Here is an 18,083-nt window from a genome sequence, read left to right on the forward strand (position 1 = left end):
TCAGATTATTCCATAAACTGGACTAAATCAACAATTTTACCACTGAACATGAATTCACAGGACACTAGTATACAAGACACATCATTTACAATAAGCAATATTACATATTTAGGAATACACATCTCTTCAAACCTCGCAGACTTATTTAACCTTAACTTTACTTCACTGTTAAAAACAATAGAAGATGACTTAACTCGATGGATGAATCTACCACTTTCCATTTTAGGTTGAATTGCAACAGTTAAAATGTGTATACTACCCAAAGTCCTTTATTTATTCACCATGACTCCGGTACAACCAAACAAAAAATGGTTTACATTATTAAATCAAATAATAAGCAAATTCTATTGGAAAAACAAGAATCCGAAAATAAGCCTACAAAAACTTCACAAAAATAAAGCTCAAGGCGGTCTAGCAGCACCAAATTTTCAACAGTATTATCTAGCATCGCAATTACAATATCTTTGTAAATGGATCAGAAATGATACTACTCAATATCCATGGCTAGAGATAGAACAAGCAGAATGTAAGGAAATAATCATCTCAGATCTTCCATTACTCACAAGTAAAATCAAACAACTAAATCTCTTCAAGAATTTGACAATTAAAACAACTCTCACTGCCTGGTGGAAAACGAATACATTGATAAATCACAAGCTTGTACCACACATCAACTCACCTATATGGAATAATCCGGATTTCACAATTAATCATATGCCACTTCACAATACTAAATGGAAAGAGGAAGGCATCACATATATACATCACTTGCTCTCTGATAACACCTTCATCACTTTTTCAGAATTAACGCAGAAATTTAATTTAGGTTAGTTTTAGTTAGTTTTTATTTTGACAAGCCTTTATAAAAATTGTACAAAATAACAAGTATCCCATACACTTCATAAAAAACTGTCGAGGATAAAACACAATAAAGCCACTGGCTTATTTCCATTGCGGCCCTCGATGTTAATATAAAGAATAGAGGCTACATACAGAAGTAACAGAGCAACAGTATCTCCCAATCAACTTAAAAAACATATAAAATAAAAATACATTCACTTATGACAATAGACACACCACAAAGCAAGCTAGCTTATATCACCAAACAACCATCTTTTTACTACTTTTAAATCTCCCAAAATCTTTTACTCCCTTTAATGACGCTGATAATTTATTCCATTCAATAGCACTAGTATATAGAAAAGTATTCTTCCCTACCAAACTTTTAAATTTGCATGGACAAATATTAAAATTTCTTCCCCTAGTACCATAAGAATGCTGTTGTCTCACCATGTAAAAATAATTTTCTAAATAACTTGGAACTACATTATTAACAATTTTATGAGTCATACCCAATTTTAAAAAAAGCACCCTTTTTTCCACAGTCAATAAACCCAACTCCTTAAATGATTCACTATACAAATGTGTTCGTGAATGCACTTTTAAAATAATTCTAACTAATTTATTTTGAGCCTTTTGCAATTTATCTTTCATACCTTGAGAACAACTACTGTACCAGAAGGAGGTAGCATAATCAAAATGGGGCTGAATCAAGGCTCCTGCCAACAATTTTAAGGACTGAACATCCAATAAGTCAGCTTGCCTAGCTAAAAACTTAATTTTACCACATATTTTTGTAAATACCTTTCTAGCCATAAGATCACCTGATAATTTATTATCTATTAAACAACCCAAATAGTTTACTACATTTTTTGCCTCTATTTCCATATTGTTAATCTTAATCAAAAAAGTACCATCCTTATTCAATTTCCTTTTAGATGCAAAGAGAATGGCCTCAGTTTTGCCTGAATGTAGGGAAAGCTTATTATCTAAAAACCATTTGGACATCTCTTGTAACTGTGAATTCATTATTTCCTCTAAGACCCCCTTATCATGATGAAACACTAAAACTGCTGCATCATCAGCATAAAGAAAAAGTTCCTCTGAACATGCTACTTTAAGGTCATTTATATATAAAAGAAAAAATAAGGGACCTAATATACTTCCTTGAGGAACTCCACAATTAATAAATAAAGGACTAGATAATATACCCTTAATATCAACCCTCTGACTCCTATCATCAAGGTAGGACTGAACCCACCTGAGGGATTTCTCATCAAACCCAACAGCCTTTAACTTGTACATTAAAATCTTATGGTCTACGGTATCAAATGCCTTCTGAAGGTCCAACATAACCATCCCACAATATTTTCCATTGTCAACCGCTTTCCTTATTTTATCTGTCATATATAATAAACAAGTTTCTGTTGAATGTAAAGGCCTAAAACCAGACTGTAAATCGTACAAGATATTACTTTTACGAATATAACTTTCAATCTGGTCATAAATAAGTCTTTCCATAATCTTAGACACCACACCTAAGACAGAAACAGGCCTATAATTAGCCATATTTAACTTACAACCCTTTTTATATAATGGTATAACTCTAGCACTTTTAAACTCTCTTGGTATTTTACCTTGCTGAACTGATAAGTTTAAAATATATGATACATAAGGAGCAGTTACTCTAGCGGAATCCCTAAAAAATTTAGCCTAAATATTATCAATCCCAGGAGCCTTATTTATTTTTAATTTGTTTATACATTTAAAAACGTCACTTTCAGTAATTGATCTCAACTTAAAGGAATCCTGAATAATTCCACGCTGCCGATAAAAAGATTGCACTTGCTTTTCATTATAAATATCAGGTCTTCCTGGAAGATAATTATATAATTTACTAGCTAATGATATAAAATACTGATTAAAAATGTCAGCAACTTCTTTGGGATTAGAAATTAAATTCTCCTCCACCTCTATATTAAATTTTGAAGACTTCATATTTACCGCATTTGAATAACCTAAATTCTTTAACACTCCCCAAAGCTTTTTTGGTTCATGTCTATTTTCATTTATCTTATCCTTAAAATAATTTCTTTTTGCTTCTCTTATCATATCCCTAACCTCATTTCTTCTTAATTTATAAAGCTCAAAACTACTAACTTCCAAATCATTCTTATACTTCTTAAAACAGTCATTCCTTAATTTCAGCCGACCTAATATTTCATTAGAGATCCAAGGTTCTGATCGTTGTTTAACTCTTACTTTCTTAACAGGAGCTACCCTATCTAAAACCTGACAAAATAATTCCTTAAAACACACCCAAGCTTTATCAACATCCTTACAACCCAATACATATGACCAATCAACCTTTCCCAATTCCTCACAAAATAAATCAGGTCTATATTTTTTCATAGATCTCACAGATACAGTATTATGTCCATTAAATTTGGTCTTCAACACTTTTCTACATATATAAATTAAACAGTGATCACTCATACAACAATCAATAACGCCACTACAGCCTATCTTCACTGAGTCAGATACCAGTATTACATCGATAACGGACTGAGACTTTGGCATAATTCTAGTTGGCACCTTAATAATTTGTTTCAATGCAAAAAAATCACAGAAATTTTTAAAGGACTTATACATTACAGAGTCACTTTTCAACATATCCGTGTTCAAATCCCCACAAATTATGACCTCTGAATCATGGAATTTCAGACCTTCATTTAAAACCCCTTCCAGCAACTCATAAAAATCACTCTGATCAGGTGGACGATATAGTGATCCAATTAAAATAGGCTTGCTTTTTGGTAATAAAATGTCCATCCACACAGCCTCAATACAAGCACAGTCCAAATCATTTCTAACATTGTATGTCAAATCAGATCGGACATATACACATACACCTCCTCCCTTACGATTTCGATCTCTTCTTATCAAACTATAATTTGCAATTCCGATTTCAGAATCCAAAATCGAATCGTCCAACCATGTCTCGCTACACCCAAGTACTGACAACTTGAGCTCAGAACATAGCAGTCTTATCTCCGTGATCTTTGGAAGTAAGCTCCTAACATTCAGATGAGCGATGAATAGACCCTTTGAGGTCTTCCTTAAGTCTATACCGTAGACAGCTTCCTCCCGAATAGAGCTTACCGATTCATCCAGATGCTTGAACACCATCGCCCGCTCACGCCGCAAGGGTTCCACATAATCGGGGCTTGGTTTTAAATCTACCAACCTGGAGCAGGCCTCAGAATTGGCAAAACCATCAATCGCCTCCTGACGCAATACAACTCTGTTATCCTTGTAGAAAGCAGCCATGTTCTCCCAATTTTCGGCAATATAACTCCATTCCGCTGTAATCCCGGATCGTTGGTCCTCCTTGCCACCTGCAGTCAGCACATCCAAGTAAGGTTTCGTATCACTAAGGCTTCGCTGATAATCATCTCTCGTGGTAGGACCGGGGCATTGATGTATGTCACCGGACAAAAGCAAACACAAAAATATAACAGTCCCTTCACATCTCTGAATCCGTTTTTCTCCACTCTTCCTCCTCATACACGGAGCTGACCATGAGTGAGAAATAAACGTCTCATATACGACATTCGTTCCAAAGCCAGAAAGTTTTAAATTGATCACATTTTCATTTTCTTGCCTCAAAATTTTAAAATGCCTTTCTGTGGGCGCTTTCAAACGATAAAACAAACTATAAAAAAGAGTAATGATTAGGAGAACAGTTTGCACTCCACGCCTGCTTGCCGCCATCTTGCTTTGGTAAAGAACACTATTATTACTACTTACAAATCAGGAACTCTATTAAAACCACAACCGGAATTACAGATATTGCACAACCTTCCCCGATTATTAAACATATTATTACAATCAGTAATTCAGTAAAGATGCTCACAAAACTATATTCTTTAATATCTTCTATAGATACCAACACAGTGGCACCAGTCAAACAATGGGAAAAAGACCTTAATATCAACACAGATGAGGAATTTTGGAAAACAGTCTGTAAAAATAGCTTTATCTTTAGTACTAACACAAATATTCAATTAATACAGTATAAGATTGTACATAGAACACACATTACACAACAGAAGATGTTCAAAATGGGCCTAGAAACTTCGGACAAATGTACTAACTGCAATTTAAACATACAAGACTCTTACTTTCATGCACTTTGGTTATGCCCTCCAGTTTATCAGTTCTGGACAGATGTCACTAACAAATTAACAGAATTTTTCAAAACCAAAATCCCGAAATTCCCTTCATTATGCCTCCTAGGCGACACCTCCCAAATTAACCCATCTTTTAAATATCCAATACCTTTACTCATGTCTCTAGCTATTGCCAAGAAAACAATATTACTTAATTGGAAAAAGAAATGCCAAATATCAATTACACAATGGCTACATCTATTAAAGGAACATATTAATCAAGAAAAACATGCATCAGAAACACAAAATCAGTTATTCAGATTTAATACAGTTTTCAGCCCACTGCTTCTATCCTTAAATATTGATTAAATCTGGCTGGTGAGCTGATGCCCCAATCCTCAGGGTACATACAATAGATGCATTTTCAAATTAGATGAATAGGAAATGAGAAATCATGCTTCAACAAAAGATGAATAAAGTTTTATCTAATATATATTATTTGAATATAATGCATATGTTTTATATGTTATATGTATATGTCTATATGAGGATATATGTTTATGTACATGTACGTATATATATATATATATATATATATATATATATATATATATGTATAAATATATATATATATGTTTGTGTGTGTATGAGTATATAGATGTATGTGTATGGGGATTTATGTACATATATTATGTGTATTAAGTGACTGCGATTTTACATTATGAATATATGATACCTGACTATATAGTTGTACTGTATGCGAAAATATGTCGTATGTGTATATGTATGTATGTATGTATGTATGTGTATGTGCGCATATATATGCATGTATGTGGATGCGTATATGTATGTATATGTATGTATGTGTATGTATATGTATATGAGTCTGAAATGTATGTAGGTATGTGTGTATATATATGTATATATATATATATATATATATATATATATTTTAAAGTATATTAGTACTATTATTACTATGATTATGGTTATTAGTAGTGGCAGCATTGGTCGAACTATCAATACTTTCATTTTTTTATAGAACAATTGGGCCTCTTCTGTATCTACAATGATTATGATAACAATTTCACAATCATTATGAATTTTTAATAATTTACATAACATATACACACTCTGGGTTTGGTGGCCGCTCTGTTTCTGTCGGTGGGCCTGAATGGCACATCCAGTTGATACAGGCACTGTCGATTATGGGTTTTTTTTTTTTTTTTTTTTTTTTTTTGTTTGTTTGTTTGTTTTTTTTTGCCTACCTCCTCCCTTCGCCACCTCTGCCGGTGATCTGGGTCAAACATCTCTATTGGGTTAAACGTGGTGTCTCTGGCTAGGGAGCTGGCTAGGGCACGCCGCAGTTATACCCAAAAAATATAACTTAAAATGGCTCAACTGATACATTGAACACCAGAAATTCATATAAGAATAGTCAGTTGTTGGGTCACACCCAGACTAGGTGAGCCTTGTCTGGAGGTGCCTGACACTGGCACAAAAGTCTGGTATATCCGGGGGTGTGAAGGAGAGAGAAGGTGAATCAGAGGCGGTTTTGATGGTTGTGAGGACAGGTCTGTCGATTGTGCTTGCCGCCGGGGGCAGGGTGGCTCCTGAACCTAGCAGGGTATGGATTCGTCTGTAATCATTTCACTGACTAGTCCATTCATTATTATCATTAATATTATTGTCATTATTATTATCATTACCAATGCTACTGCCATTACTTCCAATCCAGCACCGATGGGTACCACAACTACTATTATTATTATTATTATTATTAAGTTATTTACTATTAATATTAATGTTGTTGCATTACATTGTATTAATAACTATCTATCACTGAGTGCAGCCACTTCCAGTTTTTGTTCTGTTGTTGTCCTCCCCCCCTCCCCTCTTTGTTCCTCCCTACAACAATACAAGGAAAGTTAAACAGTAATTACTAATACAATTCATGATACTGATCTAACTGATCTCTGTACCTGTACCTGCAGAAACTACTACAACCATATATCTATAGCCTACTCTTTGTCTCTCTTTTCCTGTCTTCTTCTATTTGTATATGTATATAACTGTCACTGTTTTTTCTTCTTTTGTAACTGTCTTTTTGCTTAATAAAAAAAAAAAAAAGAAAAAAGAAACAAGACCAGAAAAAAGAGAAGAGACGAGCAGAAACCAGTTTACAAAACAGTTTGAATTGTTTGTTTCATAGATGTACAGAAGATCCTGTTGAAAATTAACAGAGGTTTAGATGTTTCATTGAAAATAATAAAGTTTGTAGTCACCATTATATTGGGATTGCTCCTATAGGATCGATTGCTCCTGTCTGCTCCTGCTTGAGTACACTTCTTAAGATTCTCTTAAAAAGCACTAAAGGAGAATTTTTAGTACATTAAGTACAAAATTAGTGTACAAAATACAGCACTTTAAGGAATTTATGGAAGTGTACTTTTTTTTCACCTGGGATGACCACAACAAAACCCTGAAGTGTCAGCAGAGATTGTGACAATGAGACTATCCCCGCATCAACACAACAGTCATCAGCACAAATCCTCACCCAAACCTGTCTCCAAACCAGCGTGATAAATTAAATATTTAAATATTAAATATTTTGAGTTTGTCTGAGTTTGTCTCCTGTCTGCCTCGCTGCTCAGTGGTTTGCATCTGTAGTTCCGTATAGCTTTGTTTTGAATCTCTAACTATCATTCCTTGTTGTTTATATTATCATCACAATATCTCTTATATTGTATAATATTGCCTATCACATTCATTTGACTTCGCTAGATTTTAATCTTTTAATCTAAATTGCTATAACAATGCATTAGCATGTTGGTAACCTGTTAACTTGTTATCCGTGCCTACCATCTTTTTCTCTTGCTCTCCTTACGAGTTCATCAAACAACTGTGGTAAGTCGGATCAGTCTACAAACACGGTGAGTCATGTCATCCTCTCCTTTTATTGTTACTTGCACTGCCTGTCACATGCTTAGTATAGCATTTCTCGGTCAGTGGTGGGATTTACATGTGATAATTGCAGGGAGATAGGCTGACAGACAAAATCTTAGAATTGGCGACATGCATCCAAACTTTTATTGAGGATAGTAAGAATGCAAGGGCTTCAGATACTGTTTTGGATGCAACTAGCTTAGTGAACTCATTGTACATTGTTTGGTTCCGGCTTTAGAGGCCGTGCAGCAGGGCAATTGGGTGACAGCAAGACGGCCTAGTCGTTGGACAAAACAACACTCTTCCGTTCCGATTAGAACATCAAACAGGTTCTCCCTACTCAGTGACGCACCCACTGAGAATCCTGTTGTAAGTGCCATAGTTATTGGTGACTCTATTACATGGAACATGAAAATAGAGACAATAGCCACCATAGTCAAATGTTTACCGGGAGCCAGAGTGCCTGACATCAAAGCAAATTTAAAGATTATTATTCATGTCGGAGATCACTAAAATTAATATTAAAGAAGTGTGTGAACTCACAAGTACGAAGTCAGACACTGTAATTCATTCTGGACCCCTTCCTGTTTGTTGGAGTGATGAGATAGTTAGCAGACTATCATCACTCAATGGCTAGCTGTCTAAGTGGTGTCTGCAGAATAATATAGGGATCATAGGTAATTGGAAAAGTTTTTGGGGCAGACCTGACCTGTTGAAAAGAGATGGTATTCATTCCTCCTGGGATGGTGCTGCTCTTCTCTCTAGTAATGTGGCACATAGTCTTAGAGCTGAAACATGACAAACTGGGGCCCTAAACTGACCGCCTGCTAGCTGTCTCACGTCACAGAAGTCATATAAATCCAAACACATAAAAACTCTTTCCCCAAGATATCGTCACATATAGACTGTGTCTGTACCCAGAATTAGTAAATACAAAAAACTCTCAAACCCATTAGAGCAGGGGTCTCAAACTCAAATTGTCATCTCAAAATCTCAAAATTCTCATCCAAATGAAAACATCTCAAGTGTGTTCGACATCAGCTGTGCCTGGATGCAAACGATTGGTGAGAGTAGGCGCGTGCAGGTGGGGAGGATCTGAAAACGGAGACGTGAAGTTGGACAATTTCTGCTTCTCATAGTGACGCTCACGCTGCATTTACATACTTTATCACAGCTGAAGTGAAATAAATGCAATATTTGACTAACACACCGATGTTTCAAAGACATTTTCATTCAATACTGTACTGCCAGCACTTTGAAAAGAGAATGCCGCGCTTTCCACGTGTTTTTAGACGCAATTATGTGAATGGCCCCCTAACAGCGACTTCTTGTTTGCATATCAGACAGGTAGCATTTCCATTAAACTCCACAAAAAAATACTGCATTGTCCATCTTTCTTGAAACTGTCAGTGTTCCTCATCCACTTTCCTTTTCAGTTTGGAAAAAAAATCATCCCATTTGCACTTTGCAGCCAAACAACAAAAAACTACGAAAACCCTGAACCGGCTCTCTTCTTATCAAATCTGTCTGCGCGCATTTATATATATATAAATGCGCGCAGACAGAATATGCAGACAGAATATGTAAAGTTGCACTCTAGCTATAAGTGACTTCAGTGAAATTGCTATATCTATAGTAAATAAAATTGCCTAATTTGATCCTACAGAGTTGTTACTCTGCACATGCTATTTTGATCATTATAAATAATAATGCAAAATGATTATCTTAGAAAATAAGATATGCTGTTGTGGCAAGGGGGGCGTGGTTCAGCGAAGTCTGCAGCGGGACAGAGAGAGGCAGGAGACGCACGGTGAGTGAGTGGATTAAGCGCAAATAACAAACACCTGTCTCTTGTTTCAGTAATTGGCGTGGAGAGAGTATTTAACGCCAGGAGAAACAGGAGCGTGTGAGAGAGAGAAGGACTACTGGCTGCTACACGTTACTTTTTTGTGCTTTATATGACTGCATTGTGCCTGTCTGCACATCTTTTGTTTTGTTGTCACTTTATAATAAAAGCAATCAGTAGTCAAGCTGACCCTGTCCTCTTCCTTCCTTACAACGAACATTACTACAGCTGTCTCTTGCATCACATAAATTATCAATATTTATGTAAGTGGTCTTGAAGGTTATTTTTTTTCTGTCTCTGTCTTGACTGTCTCATTGGACTTGGTCTTAACTCTGTCTCGACTGTACTGGACTTGTCTTGGACTCGAAAAAGGTGGACTTGACTAACGTCCTAATATTGTCACATGGAATCATTATTGATGCCATTGAAATTCTGCAGCAGAACGATGACATCTCAGATCATTATCTAGTCTTGTGTATGCTACATTTAGCCAAGGATGCAAAACCGCCTCCCTGCCACATATATGGTAGAACTATCACTTCTACCACTAAATTTTGCTTTATAAATAATCTTCCTGATTAGTTTCATTTCCTTAGCATATCAGATAACTTAAAAGAACTCAATGTTGCAACAGAAACTTTTGACTCTTTTTTTTCCAACACATTAGACTCAGTTGCCCTTTTGCACTTAGAGAAGATTAAGGAAATTTAGTCCAACACCTTGGAAAAATGCGCACACTCAGGCCCTTAAGAGAGCAGCCAGAAAAATGGAGGGAAGAGGTGTCCGCATCTGCCCGTTTGTGGCCCCATTTGTGCTGAGGCAAAACGGCGGCTGCAATCATAGGGCTTGCAGGTGAGATCGTTGGGAAGTTTGAGAGAATTGTATTCTCTCTCAGCTCCCCCGGGGCACGGACCACATCCGTTAGCGAATGCTCTTCTGGCTGCTGTATATGCAGAGCTGCTGGTGTTTGTGGGACACGCTTCTGGCAGGCTGCGGCTGCCGTGAGGGCACGTTAAGAAAGGGGCCGTACGCGGACGGCTCGACAAGTGGTTCCTTTCTGTCCATAAGCTCTGCAGCTCCCATAAGCTTTTCCACTCCTTCCTGATCTACACGTTTGAGATCGGGAGGGCATGGTTTGTATCTGAGCCCAGACAGTGTATATGTGTATTTTTATATATATGCAAGTATATATATTTTATAAACATATATCATGCTCAGATGCTTCTTACGGTCAGACTGATGGCTGGGTCCATGGTGATTATTTTTCTGATGGCCCGCTTTTCCGTTTTGTTTGATAATGAGAGGATCTTTTAGGCTTAAAAGAACCCTAGATTCCATCCTTTCATGCAGAGAAAAAAGGAGAATAGGAATCTTCTGTCTTTGAGCCGCAGGAAAGCCTTGTGTTGACCTTGTGTTCCTGTATAGTTTTTGCTGAGTATGTAATCAGAAACAAATAAGAGGGGTTTTTGTGCAAAGTGACCTGATTTACTGATCTGATCCAGAGTCTAATCTATTTCGAGTATTTTATTAAGATTTATTAATTTTGCATTACTGTAGCCCTAGTACACTACTGCATAAAATCCTGTCCTGCTTTGATTTTTTGAAAGTTTTTAAGTAATTATGCAGAAACTATTTGGACAGGACCATGTAGACTTACACAGACATCAAGAATCAGTGTATGAACCTCAACAAAAGTGACAAAATATTAAACTCTGAGCATCACAAAACAAGCTACTAAAGTCACAAAAAAAAAAAACATTTTATTGATTGTCACCATTGTAGAGGTTCGTACACCGATTCTTGATGTCTGTGAGTCTAAAAGACATCGCTGAAAGCACTTTCTTTATAATGATTTTCTTCAAAAAAACATCTGACTAATAGCATCACAAGGCTGCTGTAAACAGTGCAAATCTAACAATACATTCGGAGATCAGACTCAGCAGCAAACATGATTAAGAAACATAAATTTACAGTAACCAAAGAAAAACTGATTTTTTAAAGTCAAGGGTCAAGAGCCCAACTAAAGCAAACGTTTACCTCTATTATGGGGTAAAATAACTATGTTAAATAACTTTGTTATTTTACAATAAAACATCAACATCTAAACCTGGATAAAGTCAAACTGGATTGTAATAAGTGAAGATACTGAGATCTGTTAGTGTTTAATGTTCTGTTGCTGCCAGTCACGTGACAGTGTTTTCAGCTTATTTAAATAAAATGATTTTACCTTTACTTTAAGGTTTTTGTTTTGGCACCCTGTCATTTGGCCATTTTTTTCTTATAGTAAAGGTGTGTGGTTTTATTATTGTATTACAGATTATTTAAATTTGAAAATTTGTATATCTATTATCTACTGATGACATAATCATCATGTAGTCTCTTGATTCACTGATCTCTGATCTGTTATATATATAATGTTACATTATTAAAGGATTACTCCACTTTCAAATAAAAATTACCCCAAGCTTTACTCACCCTCAAGCCATCATACACTCTAAAAATAAATGGTACTATATAGTACTAAAAGTGGTTCTTTGGCTTGTAATCATAGGGGAACCACTTTAAGTGATGTATAGCACCAAATCTTGGTGCTTCAGTGATTCTTCAGCGGTTCTTCGGGTATGACTAAGGTGCTATATAGCCCTGCTACAGTATACAGAACCTGTTAAGCCCCTGTATGGTCTTCAGTTGTTCTTCGGGGTGGTTAAGGTGCTATATAGCACCACTGCCATACAAATAACCTGTTAAGCCCCTTTAAAGGATCTTTATGAGCAAAAGAACCAGTGTTGGTGCTGTTTAGCAGCATATTTGTTAATAAAATGCAAAATAAAATAAAAATAAAATGCGATATGGTACCTCTTATGGGTTCTGGTACTGGGTACTGTAGAGCACCTTTAAAGATATGGTGCTAAATAGCAGCAAAAGTGGCTGATTACGAGCCAAGAACCACTTTTAGTGCTATATAGCACTTTTTTTTTCATCTATTGTGACTTTCTTGTTTCTGGCGAAGACAAATCAGAGAAATATTAATAAATATACTGATTCATCTAAATTTTATAATTGCAGTAATGCATTAATGTCTCCATCCACATCCATACATCATAAACATATTCCACATGTCTCCTGAGGGTTAATAATGGCCTTCTGAAACAAATTTATGTGTTCGTGTAAAAAAAAAAAAAAAAGAAAGAAAAAAGAAAATACCATATATAACAAGTTACAAAGTAATATATCCAGCTTCCGCCAGACCACCTTCCATATTCTTCAAAAAGCTTATGGTGTTTGTCCTACGCCTTCCCTATGAACTGGCACAATGGCAGTTCCGTTTTTTTCTGTAATTTGAATACGGAAAGCGGTTTGGCGGTATGTCAAACCGGAGAAAGCAGAGTAAGTTAAATGGGGGTAGATTTGTAGCTAATCTCCAAATAAATAGATAATGATCCACAAATATGTAAAGATATTCACAAAAAATTATCGTATGCACAAATGAATAGAATGAGATCCACAAATATATGTTAGAAGTTTCACAAAAATCAATTAAATTCACAAATAAATAAAATTAGATTTTCTAATAAAAAAATATGTTTTTATGTCTCAAGCACAACTCTGCCTGCATTTATTTGTGAATCATAAACTGAAAACCATAATGGTGACTATGAACTTTATTATTTTCAATAAAACATCTAAACCTCTGTTCATTTTTAACAAGATCTTCTGTACATCTATGAAAGAAAAAAACATCATACTGGTTTGTAAACTGGTTTCTGCTCGTTTCTTCTCTTTTTTCTGGTCTTTTTTCTCCGTCCTTCAGTGATTCTGCTAATCAGGTGTTCATCGGTGTGTGAATGTGCTCACTTCTTTTCATTCACTCTCTCATATGGACTATGTTAGTGAATTAATATAGGGAAGAGTGAATTAGAGTATAGACTTTGAGCAGTTTTTACAGTGTACAACAAAAATTAGTTACTCTAATTTGTCATTAATATCTTAAATACTTAGTTGTTAATTAAGATATAATTTTACAGAGTTTTGACTACAATTAAAAATTGAAAAATATTATTTTATTTTTAATATTTTTATTTTTTACACTTTATGTCACCTGCCTTCTTTTCTGAAATGTCACACAAACTACAACTACAACTACAACAGGATTTATTGTAGAATTAAATCTTTTAAAGATTAATTGTAAATGTCATAAAAATGGTGAGAGATTTTAATCTGGTAAAATATGCATTCTTACCATCTCTGCTGCTTGTGTCAGTGATTGCTCTTCCTGTTTTGTTCCATTAATTCCTGATTGACCCACAGGTCCTCCTAGTGATCCTCCGATTAATCCTGATGCTACACCTTCTCCTGTTGATCCCGAATCTGCTGATCCTGGTGCTCTTGATGCTGCTTCTCCTGCCTGTAATCCTTTAAATGTTGCTGCTGTTGCTAATTCTGATTCTTCAATTACTTTCACTGTTGATAGTATTTCTTCTACTTCTGTTCTCCATGGTGCTTTTACTTTCTTTAGAGCTACCACCCACATTACTGTATATATTGCCCTCTGTTTTATATTTATCAACCACTGTAATTGTGGTCTTGCTATTGCTACTATTGCAGCTCCTGCCACTGCTCCAACTACTGCTGATCCTCTTTGCATTTGTGTTCCTACTAATGATTGCAATATTGCTGCTGCTGCTGCTGCTGCTGTTCCTGCTAAGCCTCCTGTTACTGCTGATATGACTGCTTCTCCCATTACTGCTGCTACTGCTCTCACCTTTGCTTCCCATAGTGATCTTAAATACATAGTCCTGCTCCTGCTGCTGCCCCTGCTACTGGTCCTGCAACTGCATCAAGTACTGCTATTGTTCCTGCCATAATTACTGCTGCAACTGCTGCAACTGTCAGTGCTATTAGTACTGTTAATTTTAAAGGTGTTTGTTTCCATGTTTTTGCTGGCAGTGGTGATTGTAGACTTGCCATGCCTTCTTCTGCTCCTGCATTTGCAGATACTGCCATGGCTGCTTCTGTTCCTCCACCTACAACAATTAAAGGAATAAGAACATAGCTCTTAGTCTTATTCATTCTAGAAACAATAACATCTTAAAATGTGTTCATTGTTATATATAAAATATTGATGTTATCCAAAACTGAGTGCAGTCAAAAACTTACATAGAGCACCTTTAAGTCATGTAATATCACCCTACAGTTGCATGGAAAACTATGGGAACCACTTGCAGAATCATTGGTTCTTAATACTGTGTGTGGTTACTTACCTGGATGATCTACAACTATTTTTTTTTCTTTCTTGTGATGGTTGTTCACGAGTCCTTTGTTTGTTCTGAGCAGTTAAACTGCCAAATGCCCTTCAGAAAAATCCTCCAGGTCCTGCAAATTATTCATTTTTCAGTTCAACTGCACAGGACAAACAAGTGACTCATGAACAACCATCAAAAAAAGAAAAAAAAGAAAAGAAAAAGAAAATTGTACATCATCCAGATAACCACACAGAATTAATGTTTCCCAAACCCTTGAACAGTGTTATTAATTAGTATATTTATAAAGCACAAAAAAACGATGTACTTCTCTAAGTCTATCTAATTTATTTATCAGCATACACATTCCACACAACAGCTTCAATCATTATTTCCCCATAGTTTATTTTGTGAAAATATATATATAAATAAATAAATAAAGCATAGTAAGTATGGAATGCCAGATCTGCCTAAATAATAAATATATAAACATACAAATAAATGCAAAAACAAAATAAATCAATAAAAATACATACATTTACAAAGAAAACCAAAACAATTTTTTTTTATTATTTATTTCAACCTTTATTTATTTCCATATTTATTTATTTATTTATTTTTATTTCCACCTTTATTTATTTCCATATTTATACATGTAATATACATGCATTTATGTTTTACCTCGCACATAGCAATCGAGCTCAGAGTGGCAGTGCTGCACTGAGGCCACAGTGACACCAATGAAAATGCAAGAGGTGTGTGGACGTGCATTATATCTCGGTTTAAGGGTGCTTTATGTAAGACTGACAGCTAGTGGTTGAAATGGGTACTGCAGTCCAAATTCAAAATATTGTTTGCCCCACCCCACCCCTCCTCCTCAGACTCGACACTTTGCCTTTTTTAAACACGCTGAGTTCACATAGGCTACTCGTTTCTCTGAAACTATTGCTACAGCCAGTTATTTCGTGTCGGAATTTCTGGTTTTTGTTTGTTTGTTTGTTTTTGTTTTTTTTGTTTAATTAATTTATTGTGGGAATTATATAGTTGCTCTGATAATATAACAACTAGTAATATAAACAAATTACTTTAACCAATACTGTACTAAGTTTTCTACAACTTTAGGGTATACTAATATGCACTACTGTTTACTGTAGTAAAAACTAAAGTTTACTAGGCCTACAGTATTTATAACAGTTTATCAGTTCACTATAGTAAATACAATTGTATTTACTATAATATTTTTTTTTCACCTGGGATCATAAATCAATAAATCAAGTAATTATCTTACAGTGTGTAAGTTTCTTCGCCTTCCAATGTCAGTCGAGCTTGCTCCTGTTGCCTGTCTTAATCTGCAAACATTATGGTATTTTTATGCTTTAGTGCAGTCAAAAACTTATATAGAGCACCTTTAAGTAATTTAATATCACCGTACAGTTTCATGTAAAACTACGGGGACCACTTCCACGTGTGTGTGGTTACCTGGATGATCTACACGACTATTTATTTCTTTATTTTATTTATTTTATTTTATTTTATTTTATTTTATGATGGTTGTTCATGTGTCCTTTGTTTGTTCTGAGCAGTTAAACTGCCCAATGTCCTTCAGAAAAATCATCCAGGTCCTGTGTAGCTGGTTTAAATATTACAATATATATAAAGAATAATGTTAATGAACTTCATGAAAACTTGTGTTATTTTCTTATATTCTCATGTTTGTGTTCAGAGTTATAATGAGGCATAACATGCATAATTAATTCTAGTAGGAACCGTTAATGCAGAATATTTTATGGGGCACATAATGGTGACGCACACAATACCTCGTGCGATGTGTGAACAGCGCCATCTTTAGAAGCACATTTGGTATTGACGAGGTCGGTTGTGTTTTCTCTCGCTCTTCAAACAAGAGTGCTGGTAAGGAGATTTCTCTAAGTCTAAACAATATCATCGATTAATTTCATGAGATAAATAATGTTTAAGTGTAATGCAAGACGGTGATGTCATGAAATGTAACGCAGTGAATTGTATTTTGAATATTTTACCGAGATTGGTTTTGCTTACTAGCTTTCTCCATGCTGTATGGACCACTGAAGGGGAGAGACGTGTATCCCAAAAAACATTAATTGTGCTCTGTGTATTTCTGCAGGTATGTTCGTTGTTTATTGTATTATATGTTGAGAAATGTTTGAAATGTGTTTACTATCGAGTTTATACGAGTTTGATAGATACAAAAAAAAGAGCGAGGTCTGTATGCAAACGTGATGTTATCAAATTTAATATTTTCAATTTAAATTGTGCAAAATCTGTAACTTTTCTCATTTTCCCCCATTTAATTAATTTACTGATGCGAGTACGCGGTGAGGAACTATATTTTCTTTTTTTATATATATTTCATATGCCATATAATGGTGACATGTATTTTGTGACTGACTTTGTTTGTTTTATCTTAATTATTTAATTTATTTGATTTATCCTATTTGTCTTATGTTTTGTAACTGTTAATTGAGTAAATTGCCATCTTTAGAAGCACATTTGCTATTGACGAGGTCGGTTGTGTTTTCTCTCGCTCTTCAAACAAGAGTGCTGCTTTCTCCATGCTGTATGGACCACTGAAGGGGAGAGACGTGTATCCCAAAAAACATTAATTGTGCTCTGTGTATTTCTGCAGACCTGCTTCTTCAGAATAAACCTTCCTGAGACCTGCTCCACCTGTATTGTCATCTTTGAGAGCAACAAAACACAACCAGAGTAAAACTGCTACACCTGCAAATGATTCAGTTTTCAGTTTAACTGCTCAGGACAAACAACGTTACGAAATGATCCACTATGAACCACATTGCATGTAAATGCGCTGAATGGAGCTGATAAGAACTTGCGTTTACTGTCGAATGAAACTCGCACACCAGCTCAGAATGTGGAGAGAAACCAGTGCACATTTCACTGAAGTCTACACAATCATCAATGCGTTGAAATGCGAATATAAATTCAGTTTACAATGGCATTTCCTAATTTTGCATGCACAACATGTTACATTTCAAATGT

The sequence above is a fragment of the Chanodichthys erythropterus genome, chromosome 3 (assembly GCF_024489055.1).
Source record: "Chanodichthys erythropterus isolate Z2021 chromosome 3, ASM2448905v1, whole genome shotgun sequence".
NCBI lineage: Eukaryota > Metazoa > Chordata > Actinopteri > Cypriniformes > Xenocyprididae > Chanodichthys > Chanodichthys erythropterus.